The sequence below is a fragment of the Pipra filicauda genome, unplaced genomic scaffold, assembly GCF_003945595.2.
Source record: "Pipra filicauda isolate LSUMZ 115617 unplaced genomic scaffold, ASM394559v2 scaffold5_size6683894_pilon, whole genome shotgun sequence".
Taxonomy (NCBI): Eukaryota; Metazoa; Chordata; class Aves; order Passeriformes; family Pipridae; genus Pipra; species Pipra filicauda.
The window spans coordinates 2627025-2646486 of NW_024104754.1; the positions used below are offsets into that span (position 1 = coordinate 2627025).

Sequence of the window (19462 nt, forward strand, 5' to 3'; positions counted from 1 at the left end):
GCAAAACACCGTTCATTAGGGAAATGATCACATTTGCAAATCTTCTCAGCTCCATCTCCATGTGTTCATCATTTATTTGTTTCCATGGAGTTTTCATCCAATCTTTAATACTTGTCTATAAAATTTAAAAAAATAAACAAACAGCTCCTACTACATTCTAAGCAATGCCCGAGGCAAGAGAAAATGGAAAGAAGGTTTCCAACTCATCAGCAGGTGAATATTTATGAATATGTATGGTATACAAATGCAAGAATATCAGTTTCAACATTTAAAACCTACTGATGCTGAAAATTAATCTAAGGATTTTTATTCTTTATGCTAGAATTCTGTTTGTTATAGGGACAGAATCCTTAACTTCATGGGTTTGGGTTTTTTGTTTGTTTTCAAAGTTTAAAACACATTTCTAAAGTATTAACATTCCAGAACCGGGAATCACTTCACTTCTTATACAATGACTTTTCTGCAGCATTACTTGATGAGAGGTGTGCAAATAACAAAAAAGAAAAAATTAAATTTCAAACCTGAGATAAGTAGGTGTATCTCTTCTACAGTCATAAAATGTATTCTTGCTTTATTCATGGCTGAATTTGTCTCAAGAATCTCAAAGAAAATTCAATTAAGGTAAATGCTTGATACTCAGGGAAACTGAAAGCAAAAGTATACATTATTTACCCGCTTTAGTATAAGCAATCATTCCAAATAAAACTGGATCTTTTAATGGAATTGCTTATCTCGTAATATTAACAAAAAAAATTGCAAAAGTTCTCTCTTGAACATCTTCTCTGGAAAAAATCACCTGGAATATGTGTCCAGTAAACAATGTTGCAGTACTGCTATGCTGAGTAACTCACTGTGTGGGTGCTCTACACCAGTATAAAGCGACTTTATTCCCGAGAAATGACTCCATTATGGACACCTGCAGAGATGTATAACCACAATTGTAGGTATCTCCTACATGTAAATCAGTGGATTAGAATGTAAAAAAAGTCCACCTAACATGCAGAAACATATGGTTTTGCTTTGGGACTAAGGAGTCATTGAATTCAAAATTTCAATTAAATCACAAATATCAAAAATTCTCATTAACCAAAACCAATTAGCTGTAACATTCTCATGGACAGTTAATGCAATTCTGTTGCAATGGCAAAATCATTATGGTAAAAGATACTAAAACCAACAGAATGTATTTATAAAGAGGTTTTATGAAAGATTTGGGTCCTGTTGATAAAATGAGTTCAAGCTTAAATCAACTTATATTTAAAAAACTGAACCATGGCTTACTTATGTAAAAATAAATAAATAAATACCAGGAAGATCTCTTGCTTCCTAATCTTGTCAGGCACCCTTTCATCAGAGTAGAAGGAGCTTTTGCTATTCTTCTGCAACAATAACTTCATCTCTGAGGTAACTGTGCACTCATGGACATTAAAATAAATTTTGTCCTCTTCTGGAGACTGAATGGCTTGTGTACAGCTGCAATTACCTCTGAGGAAAAGCTGATGAAAAGAGAAATCTGTGATGACCACTGAAAGGGACTCCTGTCATTCTGAACAAATACAAGTAAAGCTGGAAGCCAGATTAGTGACTTAATCATAAACTATAAGTCAATAGACAGGATTCTGTTATAATCCATCCAAGGCCAGGTTTTCATAGTTCTTATGTTATAAAATAGGACTGCTGCAAAGGTTATTCTTCTAGGGGATTATTAAATGGCCATTTTGAAACCTCCTTTCTTTAGGCTAAAGAAATATAGAGGAAAACGAAAGACAGTTGTATAATTTCCTGAAAGACACTATGACAAACTCAACCCCACCAGGAACCGTCTTATCCATCTGAATCCATAATAACGCGCATTTAGGTTTGGAACTCCTCCAACTTCAAATTGATTTGCCGAATTTCATAAAAAGTAGTGAAAAAACCACTTTGTTTCTTCCTTGACGACCTCTGAAACACATTTCAGCCTCAGGCACTTTTTAAAGCCATGCACAACAATTCAGAATAGAAAAAAATGACAGACCCCGTACTCCGGCAGTGCTTGTAAATACCATTGCAATAATGTTCTCATTCACTGTCAAATACTGAAAAGGTACAAACTGAGGCAGACAGTATGACACTGTGGGTGCACATGGTACTGTGTGAGGCTTTCTCTTCTCACTACTCTTCATTGCTTATTTGTGCAGACACCACTAATGCACTTCCATGCAAGGAGGGTTATGATAAAGAACTACTAGTGCTTTTTTTTGCAAGGTGAGTTAAACTAAGTCTTAAGTTTGTAATATTGTACAGTTCACAGACAGAATAATTTCAGATTGTTTCTTCAACAACTCGAGAATAGAGTTCATAGGTTCAGAAAACTTGAGCAAAAACCCAAACAGCATTATTTCAAAGTTCCTTCCTCAAATATTTGTTCTATTTACATGTGCTAATCATGAGGCATACCCACAGATTGTTCTATTTATTTCATATCCCCATACCTCTGTGGTGTTTCCTGATCCTGACCATTCAAGAACTGAATACTCTCCAGTCACTTAAAGCCTTGCTTTCCTACTGCACAATACTCAATCTACACTTTTTCCTCTTTTTTCTTTTTAATCACAGCTTATGTCTGTATTAGTTTGTTGCTGACGAGTCATGTTTCTCTGGCTTTAGTGCTATAAACACCTAGGACCTCACCTAAAGCTTCCTTAACTCGGTTCGCACAATCACACAGGCATGGATTGTATTTATTTATTTGAGATGCAAGATGAAGAGCATAGTCAGACCCTTAACTTGATTTCCTCATTTTGTCCAATTAGAAGTGGCAATTCTGCCCTGAAGATTGAATTTTAAAGATTTGTCTGTGTTCCCCCGCCAAGATTTTTGCGCTCTGAATCAGTATCAGTGTAAATGAGCTACAGTTCAAATCATACATTTAAAACTTGTGGGCATCCTTCAAAGGCCAAACTACGTCTCTGGGGTCCTACTAAGGCACCTTATACTAAGGTGCCTTTGGCCAATACTACTGCCTTCGACTCAAGAGAATTGCTGCCCAGTGCCCATTGTCATGGGAACCTGGGAACCTGATGGCCCCCAGTCACCAAGAAATCACACTAAGCATCAGAAAAATCTTTAAAATTCATAAAGTAGTGTATTTGCTGTTAGAGAAGTATAACGAAACTCACTAAGATTTTGGATCCATTCCATATTTTCTATTATCTAGTTAATACATTTATATTTTCAGATAATCAAAGAATTTTACACCTTCAAACATTTCCTGGACGTCTATTCAAACTCAAACATTCCCCTCTGCTTTCCTGTTGTTCCTATAGTCTGAATCTGGATGGTGTAGGACATATTGACTTCCCTCACTTTACTTTTACAAGTGTTAATGTCCTTTAGATAAGGCAGAGCCTTTTTTTATTAAAAACGTAACCACAAATGGGTTAGCAAGTATCCCAACACTTTGCTTAATTATTAATAAATTCTATACAAACAGGAAATATGCATATTAAATCCAGTTGGATTATTGGAATGGGACAAGAAGGGATTCAATTTGCATTTCATCACATTTCCAAATCTGGGTTTCATATACACAAACTACTCTGCACAAGCCAATAAGGAAGAATATTGTATACAATTGTGTCTTGATCTGGATGCAGTGGCACCCAGAGAACTCTGAAAAGATCACAGCTTCACTTGATGTATAGTGTGAGGTATAGTATGTGAGGTATAGTGTGACATGGAGCCAGTGGAACTTGACAGTGCTCCTTATCACTGACCCTTAGATTGAAATAGGAAAAAAATTCTTATGGATCGATAATTTTACCAGGAAGAGCAACCAAGTGTTATATGCAAAATGGTGTAAGACAATGATTAAATACACATTACATGCCTGCAAAAGCAATAACACTTTCTGTACTGACCTTCATCTCTTCCTACTGTGTCTTCCCCTAAAATGCCTGTGGAGGTCAGTAATGCATAAAGCTGATAGGGGATTATGAATGCCAGGTCCCTGCAATGTACTGATGATGGAATTTTTTTCTCTGCAAATAAACGAAGGTCTGCTCACTGTCAACCCTTCACAGAAAACTGCTGGAGTCATCAACCATGTCACTATAAACAAATGTATAAGTATATATGTATTTAGACATATACACATGCTCTCTTTTTCACGCACACACTTGTAAAATCATGAAGCTTGAAAATTAATATGAAAGCAATACAAAGCAGATACTCTCTGATCTGGACAGCTTGCTATCCAGTCTAATAACAGAAGTGGCAGACAAGTGGGAATATTTCAAATACAGCAAGGGGTAAGAGGAAGACAGGTTCACAGAATTACAAATATTAAGTGACTTGGTTTAAACAAATCTGTTTGGGGGTCACAAGTGTGTTTTTTGTTTGTTCATTTGTTTAATTAGAGGTTAATTGCTGCATATAGCCCTTTGGAAATGAACTTCTAGGACCTACTCAAATTACACAAGATAATAAGGGGAAACTTGAGAAAGTTACTCCTCTTTTGAATAATTTTTTTCATTCCTATTCATGTAACCAATTGTTATTCTCAGTGTGTCACACACGTATCGATCTACTTTGCTGCCTAACAGTGCAACGAATAAGACCATTGCTGTGCAAACCAGTCAAACAAGCTTCTTCCACATAAATAGCAGAGCAAAACCATTTGTTTTGCACTGGATGTAAGGTAGCTACAAAAAATGAGAGCTGTAGCCATAATACAAATGAATATAATTTTATGCTATTTTATTATAAATAAAATACTAAACACCATCTTTGTCCACCAAGTGTATGTATATTTTTTTTCGTGGATTTGGCATTCAAAAGCACCCAGATCAGGCTATAAAAGTTATCTATACACTAATTTGAACGAGCAACTGTCATCCTCAGTTATTTTTGTTCATGATCGGATCCTCGTTAGGCTCACAAATGCATAAACCTTTTGCATGTGCAAAGGGATAAAAGTTTATAGCAGATAGAGTCTATTATATGAATGTTAATAAATATAGTCAAAATCTGTGCATGGATGTTTAAGCTCATCTTCATTAGCAGAAAACTACTCTGTCTTACCTCAAGCTAGTTAGCTAAGTTGCTGTAAAAATCTAGTTAAATACAATTAATTTTACAGTTAGAGGATATCTAGTTGAGTCAGCAGTGGATAGAATGCAAACCATCCTGTTCCAATGGACATATCCAAATAGGTCAGATGCACTGCACCCAGAGTCCTCATTCCTCTCCACAGACTATAAACACAGTCTACAATGACTAGTTCAGGTGTCGATAACCGTCCTTAATTTGCTGTCACTTGATACTTGGATGTTTCTATTTTAACAAGAGAAAACGCATTCATTTCAGAGTTACTGAAGAAATTTCATGGAGATGCAGAGATGCCATAAAGGCCAAGGGAGTGCCAACACCGATATTCGAGTTTATATCTCAACTTTTTCATAATTTGGAAAAGTTCCCATTTCAAACTCCTTACAATGGTTTTGCTATTTAGGATAGGACAAGGCTTACCTGGATAAGCAGGGAATTACACTGTTACAGAATGATTTCACAAGACATGACACCTCAGGTCCCTTCAACACAGGGCTCTCTGCTACCCAAAGGACTAACCCAAATCACACTTCAACTGATAAGGCCCATTTTATCAACTCTGCTGGTGTGTTCAAAAGAGGACAAAGGCTCTCCCACAGAGGAAGAACTAACAAACCTCAAGAAGATATTTTTTCTCTCCAAGAGGCTTTCCTGGCTCTTATACCAAACAATATACTAAAACAGCCGTTCTACTCTATTAAAGCTTATAAAACTCAGGGACTCTATCTGTGGAAAAAAAATGAAGCAGCCCCGCTACACAGGCTTGACATACCCCAGCTCTAGGGAACTCTGGACCCAATCCAGTCTCCTAGTTCCTTTCTATCTGGATCTATCACAGTATAACAGAGTGATCCGTGTTCTGTTCTGCAGCGACAGGCTATGACCAATTCCCTCTGAACTCAGAGGGAACATTTGGCAGCTAAGGAGTCAGACTCATGGATTACCAACTACTTGTATCTTTAAGGCATTTATTTTTCTTATTCAGCACTGCTGTTTTCCATATGAAAGTGTAAAGACATTCAGAATAATTTGACACTTTCTCATAGCATTGCTTTTCAAGGTCAAGTGGTAGTAAAGTCTTCTTCTAGCAAGTAGGACTTGGGTTTATTTTTTGGAAATCACAGGAATGATGCTGCAAACTGAGATTCTTTTCACAAAGAGATTCCTTCCATATATGCTTCCACTATAGCTCTTGAAAGCCTAAGCAAGGTGAAAATTACTAAGATGTAAGTACTTCATTTTGAAAACAGACACCTTTACTAAACTCTACAGTCTTTCATTTAACTATTACAAACTTAAATATTTATTCAATATAAATATAAACACACAAAAATAACACACAACTGCCTATGTAGGCAAGGCAAGAATAGAAAGAAAGTAAAGCTATTCTTCAAATTCTTTATGGAATTTTTATCATTGTGTTTCAGAACTCTAGTTTTTCAAAAGGTCAAGGAAAAAAAAACAACTTGAAAATAACAGCATCACTAGAGAGTGGTCATCACCAAGCAGCATACTGATGTGTTTGTCGAGAATATTTTTTTCATTATTTTGTCTGCTTTGCAATCATCTTTGCTTACATGTTAATAAATAATTTAGAGTTGTGCTTTTAAATACACTATTATTCAAACGAGGAAAAAAGGGTGGTGTTTTTTGTTTGGTTTTCTTTTTTTAAAGCAAGTAGTAACTAGAAGAAAATAAAAAGAAATTAAATGGAATAAGCTTCCAAAGGTCTTCTTCCCTCTTCTGCTCTTATACTATCTAAGGGATCTCTAATTCAGCAAAACCGAACACCTGAAGTTCTGTATTTTTTTGGTGACATTCTCTCTTCCTTTTCCTTAAGCAGGGAGGATGAACACCTCTTTTTCCCATTATGGGAGAGGCCTTACTCTTGAAAGACCACTATATGACACAGATTTTAGTAAAATGGCTTTTCTGTCATTAGTGGTTGTCCTGATGGCAAAGCTAGTTAGGGAGGTAGGTCATCATGTTCAAAAGCAGGATCATTGTCTTTTTTACCTCAGTCTTCACTGGCAGTCAGGCTTCCCACATTTCTCAAATCCCTAAACCTCTAGGTGGGGGAGAAAAGTCCCTCCCAATGTAAACAAAAGGCAGGTTCTGAATAGCTGAACAGCCACAAGTCTATGGAGCCTGATGACATGCATCCCAATGTCCTGAGGGAACTGGCTGATGTTATTGCCAAGTCACTCTCCATCATATTTGAAAAATCGTGGCAGTCAGGCAAAGACCACAGTGACTGGAAAAAGCAAAACATCACTTCTGTTTTCAGAAAGGGAAGAAAAAGACTTGGGGAACTGCAGCCTAGTGAGCCTCACCTCTGTGCCTGGGAAGATCCAATCTTCAAGGAAGCAATGTTAAGGCACATACAAGACAAGCTGGTGCTCCAAGACAGCCAGCACAGCTTCACTAAAGACAAACTGTGCTTGAGCAACCTGGTGGACTTCTATGATAGAGTGACTGCGATGGTCAGCAAGAGAAGACCAAGCGAGGTCACCTACCTAATCTTCTGTGAGGCCTTCAATCAGTCTCACAGGATATCCTTATCTCCACATTGGAGAGATATGGTGTTGAAGGGTGGACTATTCAGTGGAAAAGGAACAGACTAGATGGGCACGGTCAGATATCTGTGGTCAACGGCCCTATGTTCAGGTAGAGACCAGTGATAAGTGGTGTCCCTCAGGGCTCTGTCTTGGGACAGGTGCTCTTTAATATCTTTATCAATGGTACAGACAGCGAGATTGAATGCACCTTCAACATGTCTGCAGATTACACAAAGATGAACAATGGTTCTGTACCAACCCCAACCCTGCCAAAAACCCCAATAAGTAAACAATAAAATAACCACACCACACCCATCACTATCTCTCCCCTTATTTTTATCTATTCAGCAGTTGCTCAGCCCCACAGGCCCAAACAACACTTCAGGGACAAATCAAAGGAGAAAGAGAATGTACAAATAAAAAATTGTCTTCTAACTTTAAACCAAAGTTCATAATCAGCCTGCAATCAGAATATACTTTACAATCATTTCAGTGTTTCATCAACTGAATTTTCAAATAATACAGTTGGATTCTTCATTTAGTTCTTGATCATGGCAGAGAAACAAATGCTCATTTAAATAATCTACCAGTTGCTGACTTTTAGTTGAGACTTGTGAATACTCATTCCTCAAGGTAGAGATCATGAGAATGGACATTCAAAATGCAATGTACTTAGGTAAACTAAACTTTCTCTAAAATTTATTTCTAATTGGGAAAGCTTTTTTTTGTTATGTTTTTCATTGTCACATTGTGGAATACTTCAGAATATACATTGATAAATAATGCTGATGTTTTTATTTTGACTGTAAACTCTGATTAGTACTCTAAACTATTGACAGTGAAAGAAATGTCCTAACAGTTCATAAAACCATGGTTATTCTTATCCATATCTTGGAAAGGAACTTGAGTATCCAACGAAAGTGTGAGGGTTTTCATTTGTTTGGTTTTTTTTTAATCTGTTTCTAAACCCATGCTGCTTAACCTGAAAGATATAACTTGTTTATTGAATTAGGGTGCCTTATGCGTTAAGCAGGTAATCCAAGGAGACTGTTCCCTAACTTTTCCTTTGCTGCCACTCATTTAATGTGTTCCATCTCATGAACTATGAATCATTTAATTTTTAATAACTTTTATTTCCTTTACATTTATCTAAAACTTTGCTAGCCTCGGTCAGTGCCACCCTGAAAGACAGCCTGCACACATTTAAAATATTCCCAGTGGAGAAGCATAAAACATTTAAAATCTACATTTGATCTGACAACAGCATCATCTTGTTTGAATTAGAAATAGATTAGACGTAATTGAAGATAAAGGGGACAACAAGAATCACTCCCATTTTGGTGAGGTGGGCTTTAAGTTATCAGATTCATTCAGAATACATTAGTGAGAAACACTGAATTGTTATCTTTAGACAGCCTTTTCTAAGAGTTTACAATTTCTCAGTTCAGTGAAGCTTGCTACCAGCTTGTTATCAGAACAAAAAATGAAAAATCATTTGGTTCAGAGCACAGAACTGATCTCACCTCCAAAAGAACATGCTTCCTTCTGATAACCAGCGCTTCTCTGGACTGTAGAGGTACTACTTCTCTGCTTTACAGTGAAGATTCTTCCATGTTTCAGGTAATTCCTAACCACATTAAAAGTAGATATTGTTTGTTAGTTTGCAGAGCCAAAAACCAGCCCACACAAACACATACTTTCATTCTCCCCTCCTTTCCCTGATTTTCTCTTTTTTTTGGAAAAATATTAGTTGAGTATGTGCCATTCCTTCCCTACATCCTGATGCAGTGACAAACATGGATTCCTTACTCAAGGTAATTCTCAAAATGCAATTTATGGAAAAGATTAAAGTACGTTTACAACATCCTGCATTTTCTAGTTAGAACATGTTTATTAAATTTGGAAATAATCCTCAAAATACAAAAAACACCCCAGTGATAAAATAGTTTGACAAATTCATTATTTTGATCCACCCGTAAGAAGGGCATAAAAATGTACATATAGTGACAACCTAATGTATTAGCAAGTCCCAAATATATTAAGCCCTTTTGCTTAACCTGCCTAGCTCTTAACAAGGGTGTGCTCGAACCCAATTTGGTCCAAAAAAGGGATATATTCCTCATATTGCTTTTAGACATCTCAAAGGCTCCTCTACTCTAGAAGCTATACCTATTGCTGACAAAAAGGTCTGCCTCAAGTGGAATTGAATGTGGACGTGGACTTGCTCACAAAACGCATAATTAGACACCGTAGTTTAAAGGCAACTACACAAAGATAAATGGAGATTTTTCCAGTTGTTGTTCTGAAAAACTTACACAGGGCTTTTGCAAACATTTGTGTTTACTCTGAGTCTCATTCTACTTAATTCCACAATTCTGTGACACAGCTGAACCTCATTACCTCCTTGAAAGTCATATTGCTCGGAAAGGTTTCCAAGCACTATTCGAAGCAAGTGACTAGAAGTTTAATAAACACTAGCAATCCTTTGACAATGCATAACTAAGAACACAATAAAATACCTGTCTATAAATTGTACTTTAAAAAAGGATATTTCCATGGTGAAGATTATTTTTCACCTGCATTAAGAGGCACGACAGTTTAGAATTGAATAGTAAAGACATTATTTTGCAAGATTCCCCATTTTCATATGCAGTCTTTACATTTCCTCCAAATCTTGATAGGGAAAAAATATCTTCTGAAACACCTTTAATCATTTGGAAAAACCAGGTTGAAAGCAAAGCTCTGATTCATAAAGAACCAGTGTTTTACATGCTAAACCAGTCAAATACTATACCAGTGCTATTTTTACTGCTTCAACTTTTGGTCTGTCAACACTTTCCTAATTAAAGTTACATTAAAGAACATGGCTCAAATTTTCAAGAGGATTACCTTCAATTTGCATGTACCATCTGAGACCACTTCTGCACCTCTGTGTGCAAACAGGCACATACTCTTCAGAGAGCAGCAAAAGCTGGCTGCTTCCCAAGGGAAGGTAAACTAGGAAGAGAAAGTTACCCCAGCACAGATAATACCCTCATCCACCGAGGGCTCAATCCTAGAGGGCCTTAAGCACGGTAGCAGAGCTGATTGATTGTAACTGGGCGCATCAATAGCCCCAAACACAGCCAGCAATAAACCAGATGCTGCATTCCAAGAGGTACAGCCAGAAGGGTTAGGAGGGACAGAGGTAAGGACAAGGTAGAGCGTACAGACAACCATGGGGGTCTATCCAGAAGAGCATACCTGGAGCACAGGTCCAGATCTAGGTCCAAGTCCACCCAGGTGGCAAGGCCAGAGGCAGGCTGTAAGACATGCACACCTACCACGTGCCTCTGAGAGAAACCAAAAGCTCAGGGCTAAGCTTAAGTGGAGTCCTCTGGGTGTGAGGTGGAGCCGGCCATTAAAGCCCTATTAGTGCACGCAGGACCCTGACAGTTTGTACACGTGCAAAGTGATTAAGCTGCTAATTACCCGATTTACTGCAAAAAAAAGGAATGCCTTGATCCTGCAAGATAAAGACTACCCTGTAGATATTTACAGGATCAGGATTTAACCAGCTTCAGGTTATGCACAGAAAAACCTTTTAATTTTGTGAACAGAGGTGAACTGAGCCATTTTCAGTAGTTGTTTGCCAGGTCTTATTTATGAAAACTAAAATCAAATGTTCCCTGTGAGTTTCTTAGCTAAGATCATCTGAAAAAGGAATTTTCATTTAACCAGAAATGTTCATGTTTCAAAAATTATTTTTGTCTCAGCAGGACAGTAGACAGAACCAACCTTTCAACAGCTTTTACATAAAATTTGTATATATCAAAATGCAGCAGTGGATTTCCTCATGTTTCATGCATCCATCTGGAATGTGAGAGACCACCAAGACTAAGGTTCTGCTGTAAATCATACATTGGATTAAGTCCACTATATCACACATCCCACCTTGAACTCCTGACCAAGAATCTTTAGCTATTTGAGCCATGTGATCCCTCTGTATCCCTCAGCTCTGATCTTAGCAGCAAGGGTTGGATAGGAGCATATGTTACATTAATGGCTGCATTTCAGGATTAGCAAGCACAAACACAAAAACAAAAGTAAAATTTTTTCGGTGGTCCTTCTAAGATATATTTGTGCAACATGGAAATCCTATTCTGTGGACGGCAGACTGCATAAACTAAACTAAAGGTCTTGTCTGGTTTTGAAATCTATGTTCCACTAATAAAGGCAATCCACAGTTAAAACTTAACATCGAAACTGCCTTTAGTGTATGACTACTTTGGTGAAAACACTACCTCCCACGGACAAATAACTTTGTCTTCTAAACATTTTAATTGATTCCTAGGAGGACAATGGTGGTACAGCATTGATAAACACTTTTCATTAAGTCCCTTGAATGAAACTTGAGAACACTAAGAAAAATGTACAATGTCCCTATTTTGTACCCGATTAAGTCAATATAGTATTTACCTTAGAATTGGGAACATACAGCAGATATCATTCTATATTTTAAAATATATCCAGTAAAAAAAATGTCTAATGTAAAGAGCTGTAAAATAAAAAATATACAATTTCATCCAGGGTTATTTTTATACTTGCTTCTATTTAAGTATGTGCCAAAGTTTTATAACTGTTATGTTGAATCCTTACCTCCGGTTCTGCATTGAATCCTCACTCCCAGTTCTGACAGCTGCTATCCACAAGTTCTCAAGAGGTCAGTTTTAAGACTTCAAAAATGTATTCTATGAATTCGTGGTCCTGCATAGACACTGGATCACTGAAGGAATGGCTAAGCATTGAAACAGGTTCCCCAGAGAAGTGGTGGAGTCACCATCCCTTCAAACATTCAAAAACCAAGTAGACATGGCACTTCACCATAAGGTTTAGTGGGCATGATGGTATTCAATTAAAGGTCGGAATTTACGATCTTGGAGGTCTTTGCAACCTTTCTGATTCTGTGGATGTTCCATTATTTCACCCAGAGCTGTGTACTCTCCTCACATTTTCTTAGTCAAACTTGTCTCTGGTTTCATGAATGAGCCCCTCCATTCAGTAGCACTAATAATATGTAAGTAATGTAGCACAGAGCACATGAAAACTTAAAGCAAATCAAACATAAAAATATTAATGAACAAGTAAATTCAATCAAATAAAACATAGAAGCATGGTGTTAAGGCTTGGTTGGTGAGTTCTTTTTTTCCCCCCTCTTTTTAAACAAGAGAGAAATATATGACAAGATATTCTTGAGAAATATAATGGACTCATTTACGCTTGACCATCTCTTTCTTTTCTGCATCTGCCGCACGTGGTTCAAGTAATAACTCTGTTCAGGTTCTCAGTGCTGCAGAATCGGGGGCGGGGGCTTGCTGTCTGAATACTTTAGATGGGCATTTGAGGGGATGAGTACAGCACTGTGATCCACGTCCATCTTTTAGAAGAATCCAGGACTGCCACTAATTTCAAAGAGCTCTTCTCCCAAAGAATGGATCTTTAGGATAGTAAACAGGCAATTTTCAATCTAGATACCAGCTCTCATGCTCTAAATAGTCCTGCTGAAGTTTTTCAGCATGGTGAAAGTGCCATTTTAAAATGCATTGTAGATATAAATTTATACCAAAGAGGACAGAATTGTTAAAAATCCTTAATACAGTAATGAGTAAAAAATACAGTCCACAACAATCAAAGAAGAAATAACTATTTCTAAGATATTATGAACACCGTAAAAACAGCAACATTTTTGAGAATTTGATGTTTATCCAGAAGAAATGTAAGGCCAAAGACATTATGTCTGTTGTCCCAAGGAAACACCCAAGGCAGCAGGGAGACAAAAGTCTGCAAAATCTCTCTATCGTCTCATAGCTAAAAGGGATGGAAGGGACTTAAAGAGATCCTTCAGTCCATCCTTCTTAATATAAATACAAATACAAATATATATACACATATACAGAAAAGGATTACATATATATACATTTTTGTGTTTATGAGTGTATACATAAAAAATATATAGGATAGAGAAACTAGAGAAGCTTGCCTAAAGCTGAGCTGTTTTCCTTAAATTTTCAGGTTAATTTTTAAATTAAATTCACCAATTATATTTAAATTATATTTAATTATATGGCCAACTTGATTTGAATTAACTATTAAAAATTCTTCTGATTTGAAGGTTCTTGAGAATATTTGAAGTTCTTTAGAATATTGGGCCTAAAAAAAAAAAACAACAACAAACAAAATGAAACATGATGAACACTAAATTTTAAACAAATCAACAAAGTAATGTAATTATTTATATTTCATTAATAGACATATTATATTTTATTAATAGGCACAAGGTGGTATAATAGGCAGAAATGGAAATACCTATTCTTTAGAATGAACTAAGTCTCATGAACCTCATAATTTTCATAAAATTCCACCTCCTCTTTACTAAGAAATCGTCCACAGAGTAGAAACTGCTTTATACATCTAATTTCATCATCAATCCATTAAGTACCACTCTTTGTTCCTCAGAGCTACTTGACTTATTTCTTCCAGGGTATCCATCTGATCTAAGTCATGCTAAATGAACATCCAAAAGTGAAAAAGCAGTGGAGGCAAAGAGTAAATTCAAGAAAGAAAAGACATCCTTAGAGCTAAGTCACATGCCAAGACCCACGATATTGTACTGATGGCAATGACAATTATAACTTGACAGTTAACATCAAGTTTCCTGTCTGCTCCCTGAAACAAGTTAATAGGAATGACTGCTTGGATACATATTTCTCCAGAATTATAATTTCTGTTTCATGCATCACACTAACATCAAAAATTCAAAGTACCTATTGTCATCAGTCAGACACAAAACATTGCACTTGTTATTACTACATCCTCCAACATGTTGATTTAACTTCCAGCACTAGCTAGTGAGATGGATTGGGATTCAGGTCCTTATGACCATCAGTGTCATTTTTCATAGGGTTTCAAAAATTGGAATATTGAGTCCAACCTTATCCTTTGTTTATTTTTCACTATTATACAGTGTAACCAATTTACAGTTAATCTATTTTTCCCTGAATAAGCGGTGATTTTGATATATTTATTTATTGATATTTGTTTCCATCTGATATTAAAAAAGACCTGCAAAAGGAAGAAATTGCACAAAGCATTTTGCACGTCCTGCTAGTCCAGCAAGAATACTCTTGCACAAAAACTTGCATTAACATTAAATTTCTAGCAAAAGTGTTCCACTGCAATTCACAAACCACTTTTTTCTGCCATCTGTGGACATAACCTCACAGTTTATAGAGAAGGAAATTGTGGATAAATATGCTCAGTGGTACTTGCAGATCTGGGAGCAGAAACAGTATTAGCTGTCCTAATGAGAAATGAGGCACCAAGAAAGCAAATATTCAACCAACAATCACAAAGAAACCCACAGTACTTGAGAAATGCCCAACCTGGAATATATAGAAGTCATTTGACACCAAATGCTCAGTAACACAGGCACTGTAAAGCCAAAGACCGCCTGGGCACAGTACACAAGCAAAAGTAGAAGGCAAGTTCATGAACCGGCTTTGCAGACAGTCCATCATCCAGCTGCAGATTTCAGTGTATTAGAAAGGCACTCTCAATTAGGCAAGTGAACCAGAAGTTGTTAAAAAGTTAGCTAATATCATTCAAAGAATATATGCTGGTGGCTGATGGAAATGACTGGATGCATTCATAAAACAAGAGAGGCAGAGGTTAAGGAGAGTAGAATATGACAGCTCACAGAAAACAGATGGGAAAAAGCCTCACAGCCTCTCTTCAGATATTAGCCTTCTTCACATAAGCCACTGGATAAGAGTGACTGGACTGGGAAAACAACTACATTCAAATGCCTAGAGGAAAGGTCAATTGTGACATTAACAAAAAAATTTTTAAAAAGGAAAAGTAGCAAAAGTAAGAATAACTGAAAAGGGTCTTTTCCAAGGTATTTGACAAATCTGTCTACAGATGATGCAGTATCATAGCTGGTTTTGATTAGACTCTCCATAATATCACAGAAATTGCCATTGACATTAAGTACAAAGAACATTTAAAAGTCATTTCACTGCTATTAAGAAAAAGCTGCACTTCAAATAAAGTAGTGGATTTAAATGTTGTCTCAATGTTTTCAGTCAGATACTGAAGAGAACACTTGATAGCTTTGAACAGTCCATCTACAATCATGTAGTGTACGTATTCAGTGTAGAGTTTCCATTCATCAGAAAGAGGATCTGCCTGGAGCAAATACTGATTGTCCTGGAAAGAGTAATTTAGAGTAACAGGGGTTTAGAATTGCACTTTCCAGTGTGTATTCCTTATTTCAGCTAACTGAGCCCAGGAATAAAGAAACTCTCACTTTGATGAAGTGCATTCCCACTATTTACAACATAATTACCTTTCCATTGTAACTTTTACAAGTACACCTGGAACTAGTTACTGAAAACTATTTCCCTTTGGAGTTAGATTTACATCAGCAAGTGCAAATATTTGAAAACAGTTTTAGCTTTTACTTAATCCTGGCTTTTCTAAGTATTGACACCTACTTAGTGACAATAGCTACTCCCAGAACAAAATATTCACTGGATCTACTGTCATGTTGATTATCTGGTAAATCTTTTCTACTGTTTCTTGAATCTACTCCATAGTTTGAACATTTCACTCTTTGTTTTTAATCAAAGGATAGATGAAAAGATTTTTGCCATTTTTTTCTTGATAAAAACAGTGTTTGACTCAATCTACACAACATCCAATTTCACATTATGCTTGAATATTCTGATTCTTTCATCCACATTTTAAACAAGGTCTCCTTGCCTGTTCATTACACTCGCAGAGACCTGCACTCTGCCAAGTTAGAAGCAGCATCAGTTGTTTGTCAAAACTCTCCATGCAGCATGGTCTTTCACAGCCTCTGGCACAGCTTTGTAATTACAGTTAAATTTGCAGTATAAGGAGAGTAAGAAAAACTCTTATTCTTTCTAAGGTTATCAGAAATATTTTTAAACAGATTTCTTCCTTCTTTGTTCAGTCTGTTCTGTACCAAACTCAAGTTTACCTGTTATGCTGCAATAAACCATTGGTCTTTTCATTTGGGAGAAAAGAATGAAAATCAAATATGCTCAGACTCCTAGTTTTAAAAATATCTGCCAAGTTCTCAATTGATTCAACCTTCTTATTATTATATATAGCAGAGTCTGCATCCTATTTGTACATTAGTAGAGCTTTCAACATATACAAAAAGTGCCAGGATAGACCATAACACTGAACATTTCTGGCTCTCCATGAGATGGATGACTAGACAAAAGCAGGACAAGTTTCTCTTACTGCAGCTCCTCCTTTGTCTTTCTGTCATAGCTTCTGTGTGAAATACTCGGGTTTTAGTTCACAGACAGTGCAGCCAAACTGGTAAAATTCTCAGTGAGGACATTACCCTGTTTCAAAACTGGATGATATCAGTTTGTTCTTATTATATAAGAATATGTTTAGAGCCTTGGAAAGTCTATCTTACTAGCTGTCCATATGCAAACTAGAACTATTTTAACTAAAATGAATCTAACATCACAACTTTGATTGAAAAGGTTCATTCTAACATTTACAGAGAAGTCCAATATGTGTCTGCCCAGTTCCTGAGATGCCATTTCCATCAGCAGGAAGAAGTCCCATTAGGTAACTTTTTTCTTTGTTTCTACAAGGGAGGCCGATTCTTCCGATCAGTACTTACCCCAGTAATGATAGTAGTTTTGTCAAAATATATCTCTGAGAACTGGACTAAAATCAACAATGGATTTTATTCCAGTCCCTGAAAAGCATTCTACATAGCCTAGTAAGAGAACTTTCATCATCCTTTACTAGTCTTGTAAACCACTTATGCTTGATTCCATAAATTTCCTGATGGGAGGAGCTGGCTCTCTCCATGCATTTAATAAATTAATGCATTAGAGGTCATCCTTTTGTATTCAAAGAAAAGTAAACATACACTCAATAAGGCTACAATGTATGATTAACTACAAGCAGACTAACAACCATCCCACAGACAAGATAATTGCAAAAAAGTTGAAAACAGTTTGGTTTTAGTTTAGTGTAGTTTATTATGGTTATGTCGATTTTCTAGTATGCTTTTATATTCACATGCATCTGTCAATAAGAATCTTCTTTATTTACCTAGTGTGTCTCTTGCAATACGAAAGCAGTGAAACTGCTTGGTGTTAGAAGGATGTTGTAAAATTTCAAGATATTACACCCCTTGGAGAAATAGCAGAAAGCTACAGAATCACAAAAGATTTTGTTATTCAGAAAAGGGCAATCAGACACCAAGTAAAAAGCTATCTCAAGTTACTTCATCATGACTACAGAATTTACTGAAGCAGAATTTATAGCAGCCTCCTGAAAGCAAGAGCTACAAGTCTTTGCCATCTGTGTCCTGCAGTTCTAGTCTCTTCATTTAGATCCCATGTACAATATAAATATGAAATATGAAATTTAAATGTCATTTCTCTTATTTTAAACCTCTAATGCTTCTCAGGGAACATGTATAATACAAACACACAATCCTGTTACACTTTTTTGCACGCTGAAGTAAAAATTCATGAAAACAGATACACAACTTATGCTTCTCTCTAGAATGAAAGAGAATTTTACCGTAAAACAAAATAATTGCTAAAACAATTAAAAGAAATTCTTAATATCATGCAGTGAAATTTACTACTGTGTAACCTTCTGACTAAAATTACCTCATACCATCCAAATTCCAGAGAATTATTACACCGAGGTCTGAGGCACAGAGAAGGTGTAGATCCCGTGTATAGCAGAGGTCCATTTCTTCATTATATTAATACATTTATTCCAATATTCGTATTTTTGCAAAACACAATTTGTTTCCCCATCCGCAAAACTCTACAGAAATAAAAGAGATTTCATCTCAATGTCATTTCTAAGTGCACAATGTGGCTATAACTTCAGAAAGTGCCTGAAGTGTTTTAAGCCCCATTGTACAATGTTTTACAGCAATACTTACAGAGAATTGATGTGCTGAAAATGTGTTCCATGCCTGAGAAGCCTCTTGTAACTCATAAGACCATTTTAAACTGCCTGCAGTCACTGGTGTGTTTTCATAAAGTGTATCACATCCATTCTTTAACTTAAACAAACAGAAATATTTATGGTGATAGTCCCAGGTTTACCATTGTATAAGCAGCACATAAAATCCCAAATCCACTCTCAGTGACTAAAGAGGTATCAGCTTCAGATTCACGATCTCTGTCTCTAGGCAAATACCCAAGGGCTTCCTGGGACAAGTTACACTGGGTGACAGAGGAGTCTCAGGTGCTTCATAGAGATACTTTCGTTTGCCCTCTGTGAAACATCCATCTGTTTAGGAAGAACGGGGCTTATGCTGGCTGAAGGCAAGTCCAGTTATTGTTAAGGAATTCCACTGGCTTTTCTGACAGGCAACACTTCTGAAGCCTGGAGAACTGCAGGGTGTTCTTTTGGCAAAACTTCAGCAATAAACATGGATGACACTAAAACAGTGAGCTGCAAACACAAATGAAGACTGTTTTATAGTCATGAATCTCATGAAGAGGAGAGATTTATCAGATCTCATGTGGTTTGTCACCATGCAGATTTGGACCCTTATTTTAAGAGCATTGTGAAATCTAATTTCTGCTGTAACTGCCAAGACAACCAATTGCTCTTTCTTTATATTTTTCTTAAAGAAGACAAATTTCTTCACACTTTGTGCAGAAATTTTCTTCCTCTTCCACATAATCCCTACAGAAATTAGAGAAATCAGGAGGAGAAAAAAATCAATGAGGAGGATACTTAGA

The 19462-nt window shown here is 36.5% G+C and overlaps 1 long non-coding RNA gene across 1 annotated transcript; it reads right to left on the bottom strand.

Moving 5' to 3' along the window:
* Positions 1–15801: 15801 nt before the first annotated feature.
* Positions 15802–18817, bottom strand: LOC120324598. Its single transcript, XR_005566036.1, has 3 exons — positions 18652–18817; positions 18368–18530; positions 15802–15896 (listed from the first exon to the last, which is right to left on the bottom strand). It is a non-coding gene; the product is annotated as an uncharacterized LOC120324598 (long non-coding RNA).
* Between the last annotated feature and the right edge of the window lie 645 nt (positions 18818–19462).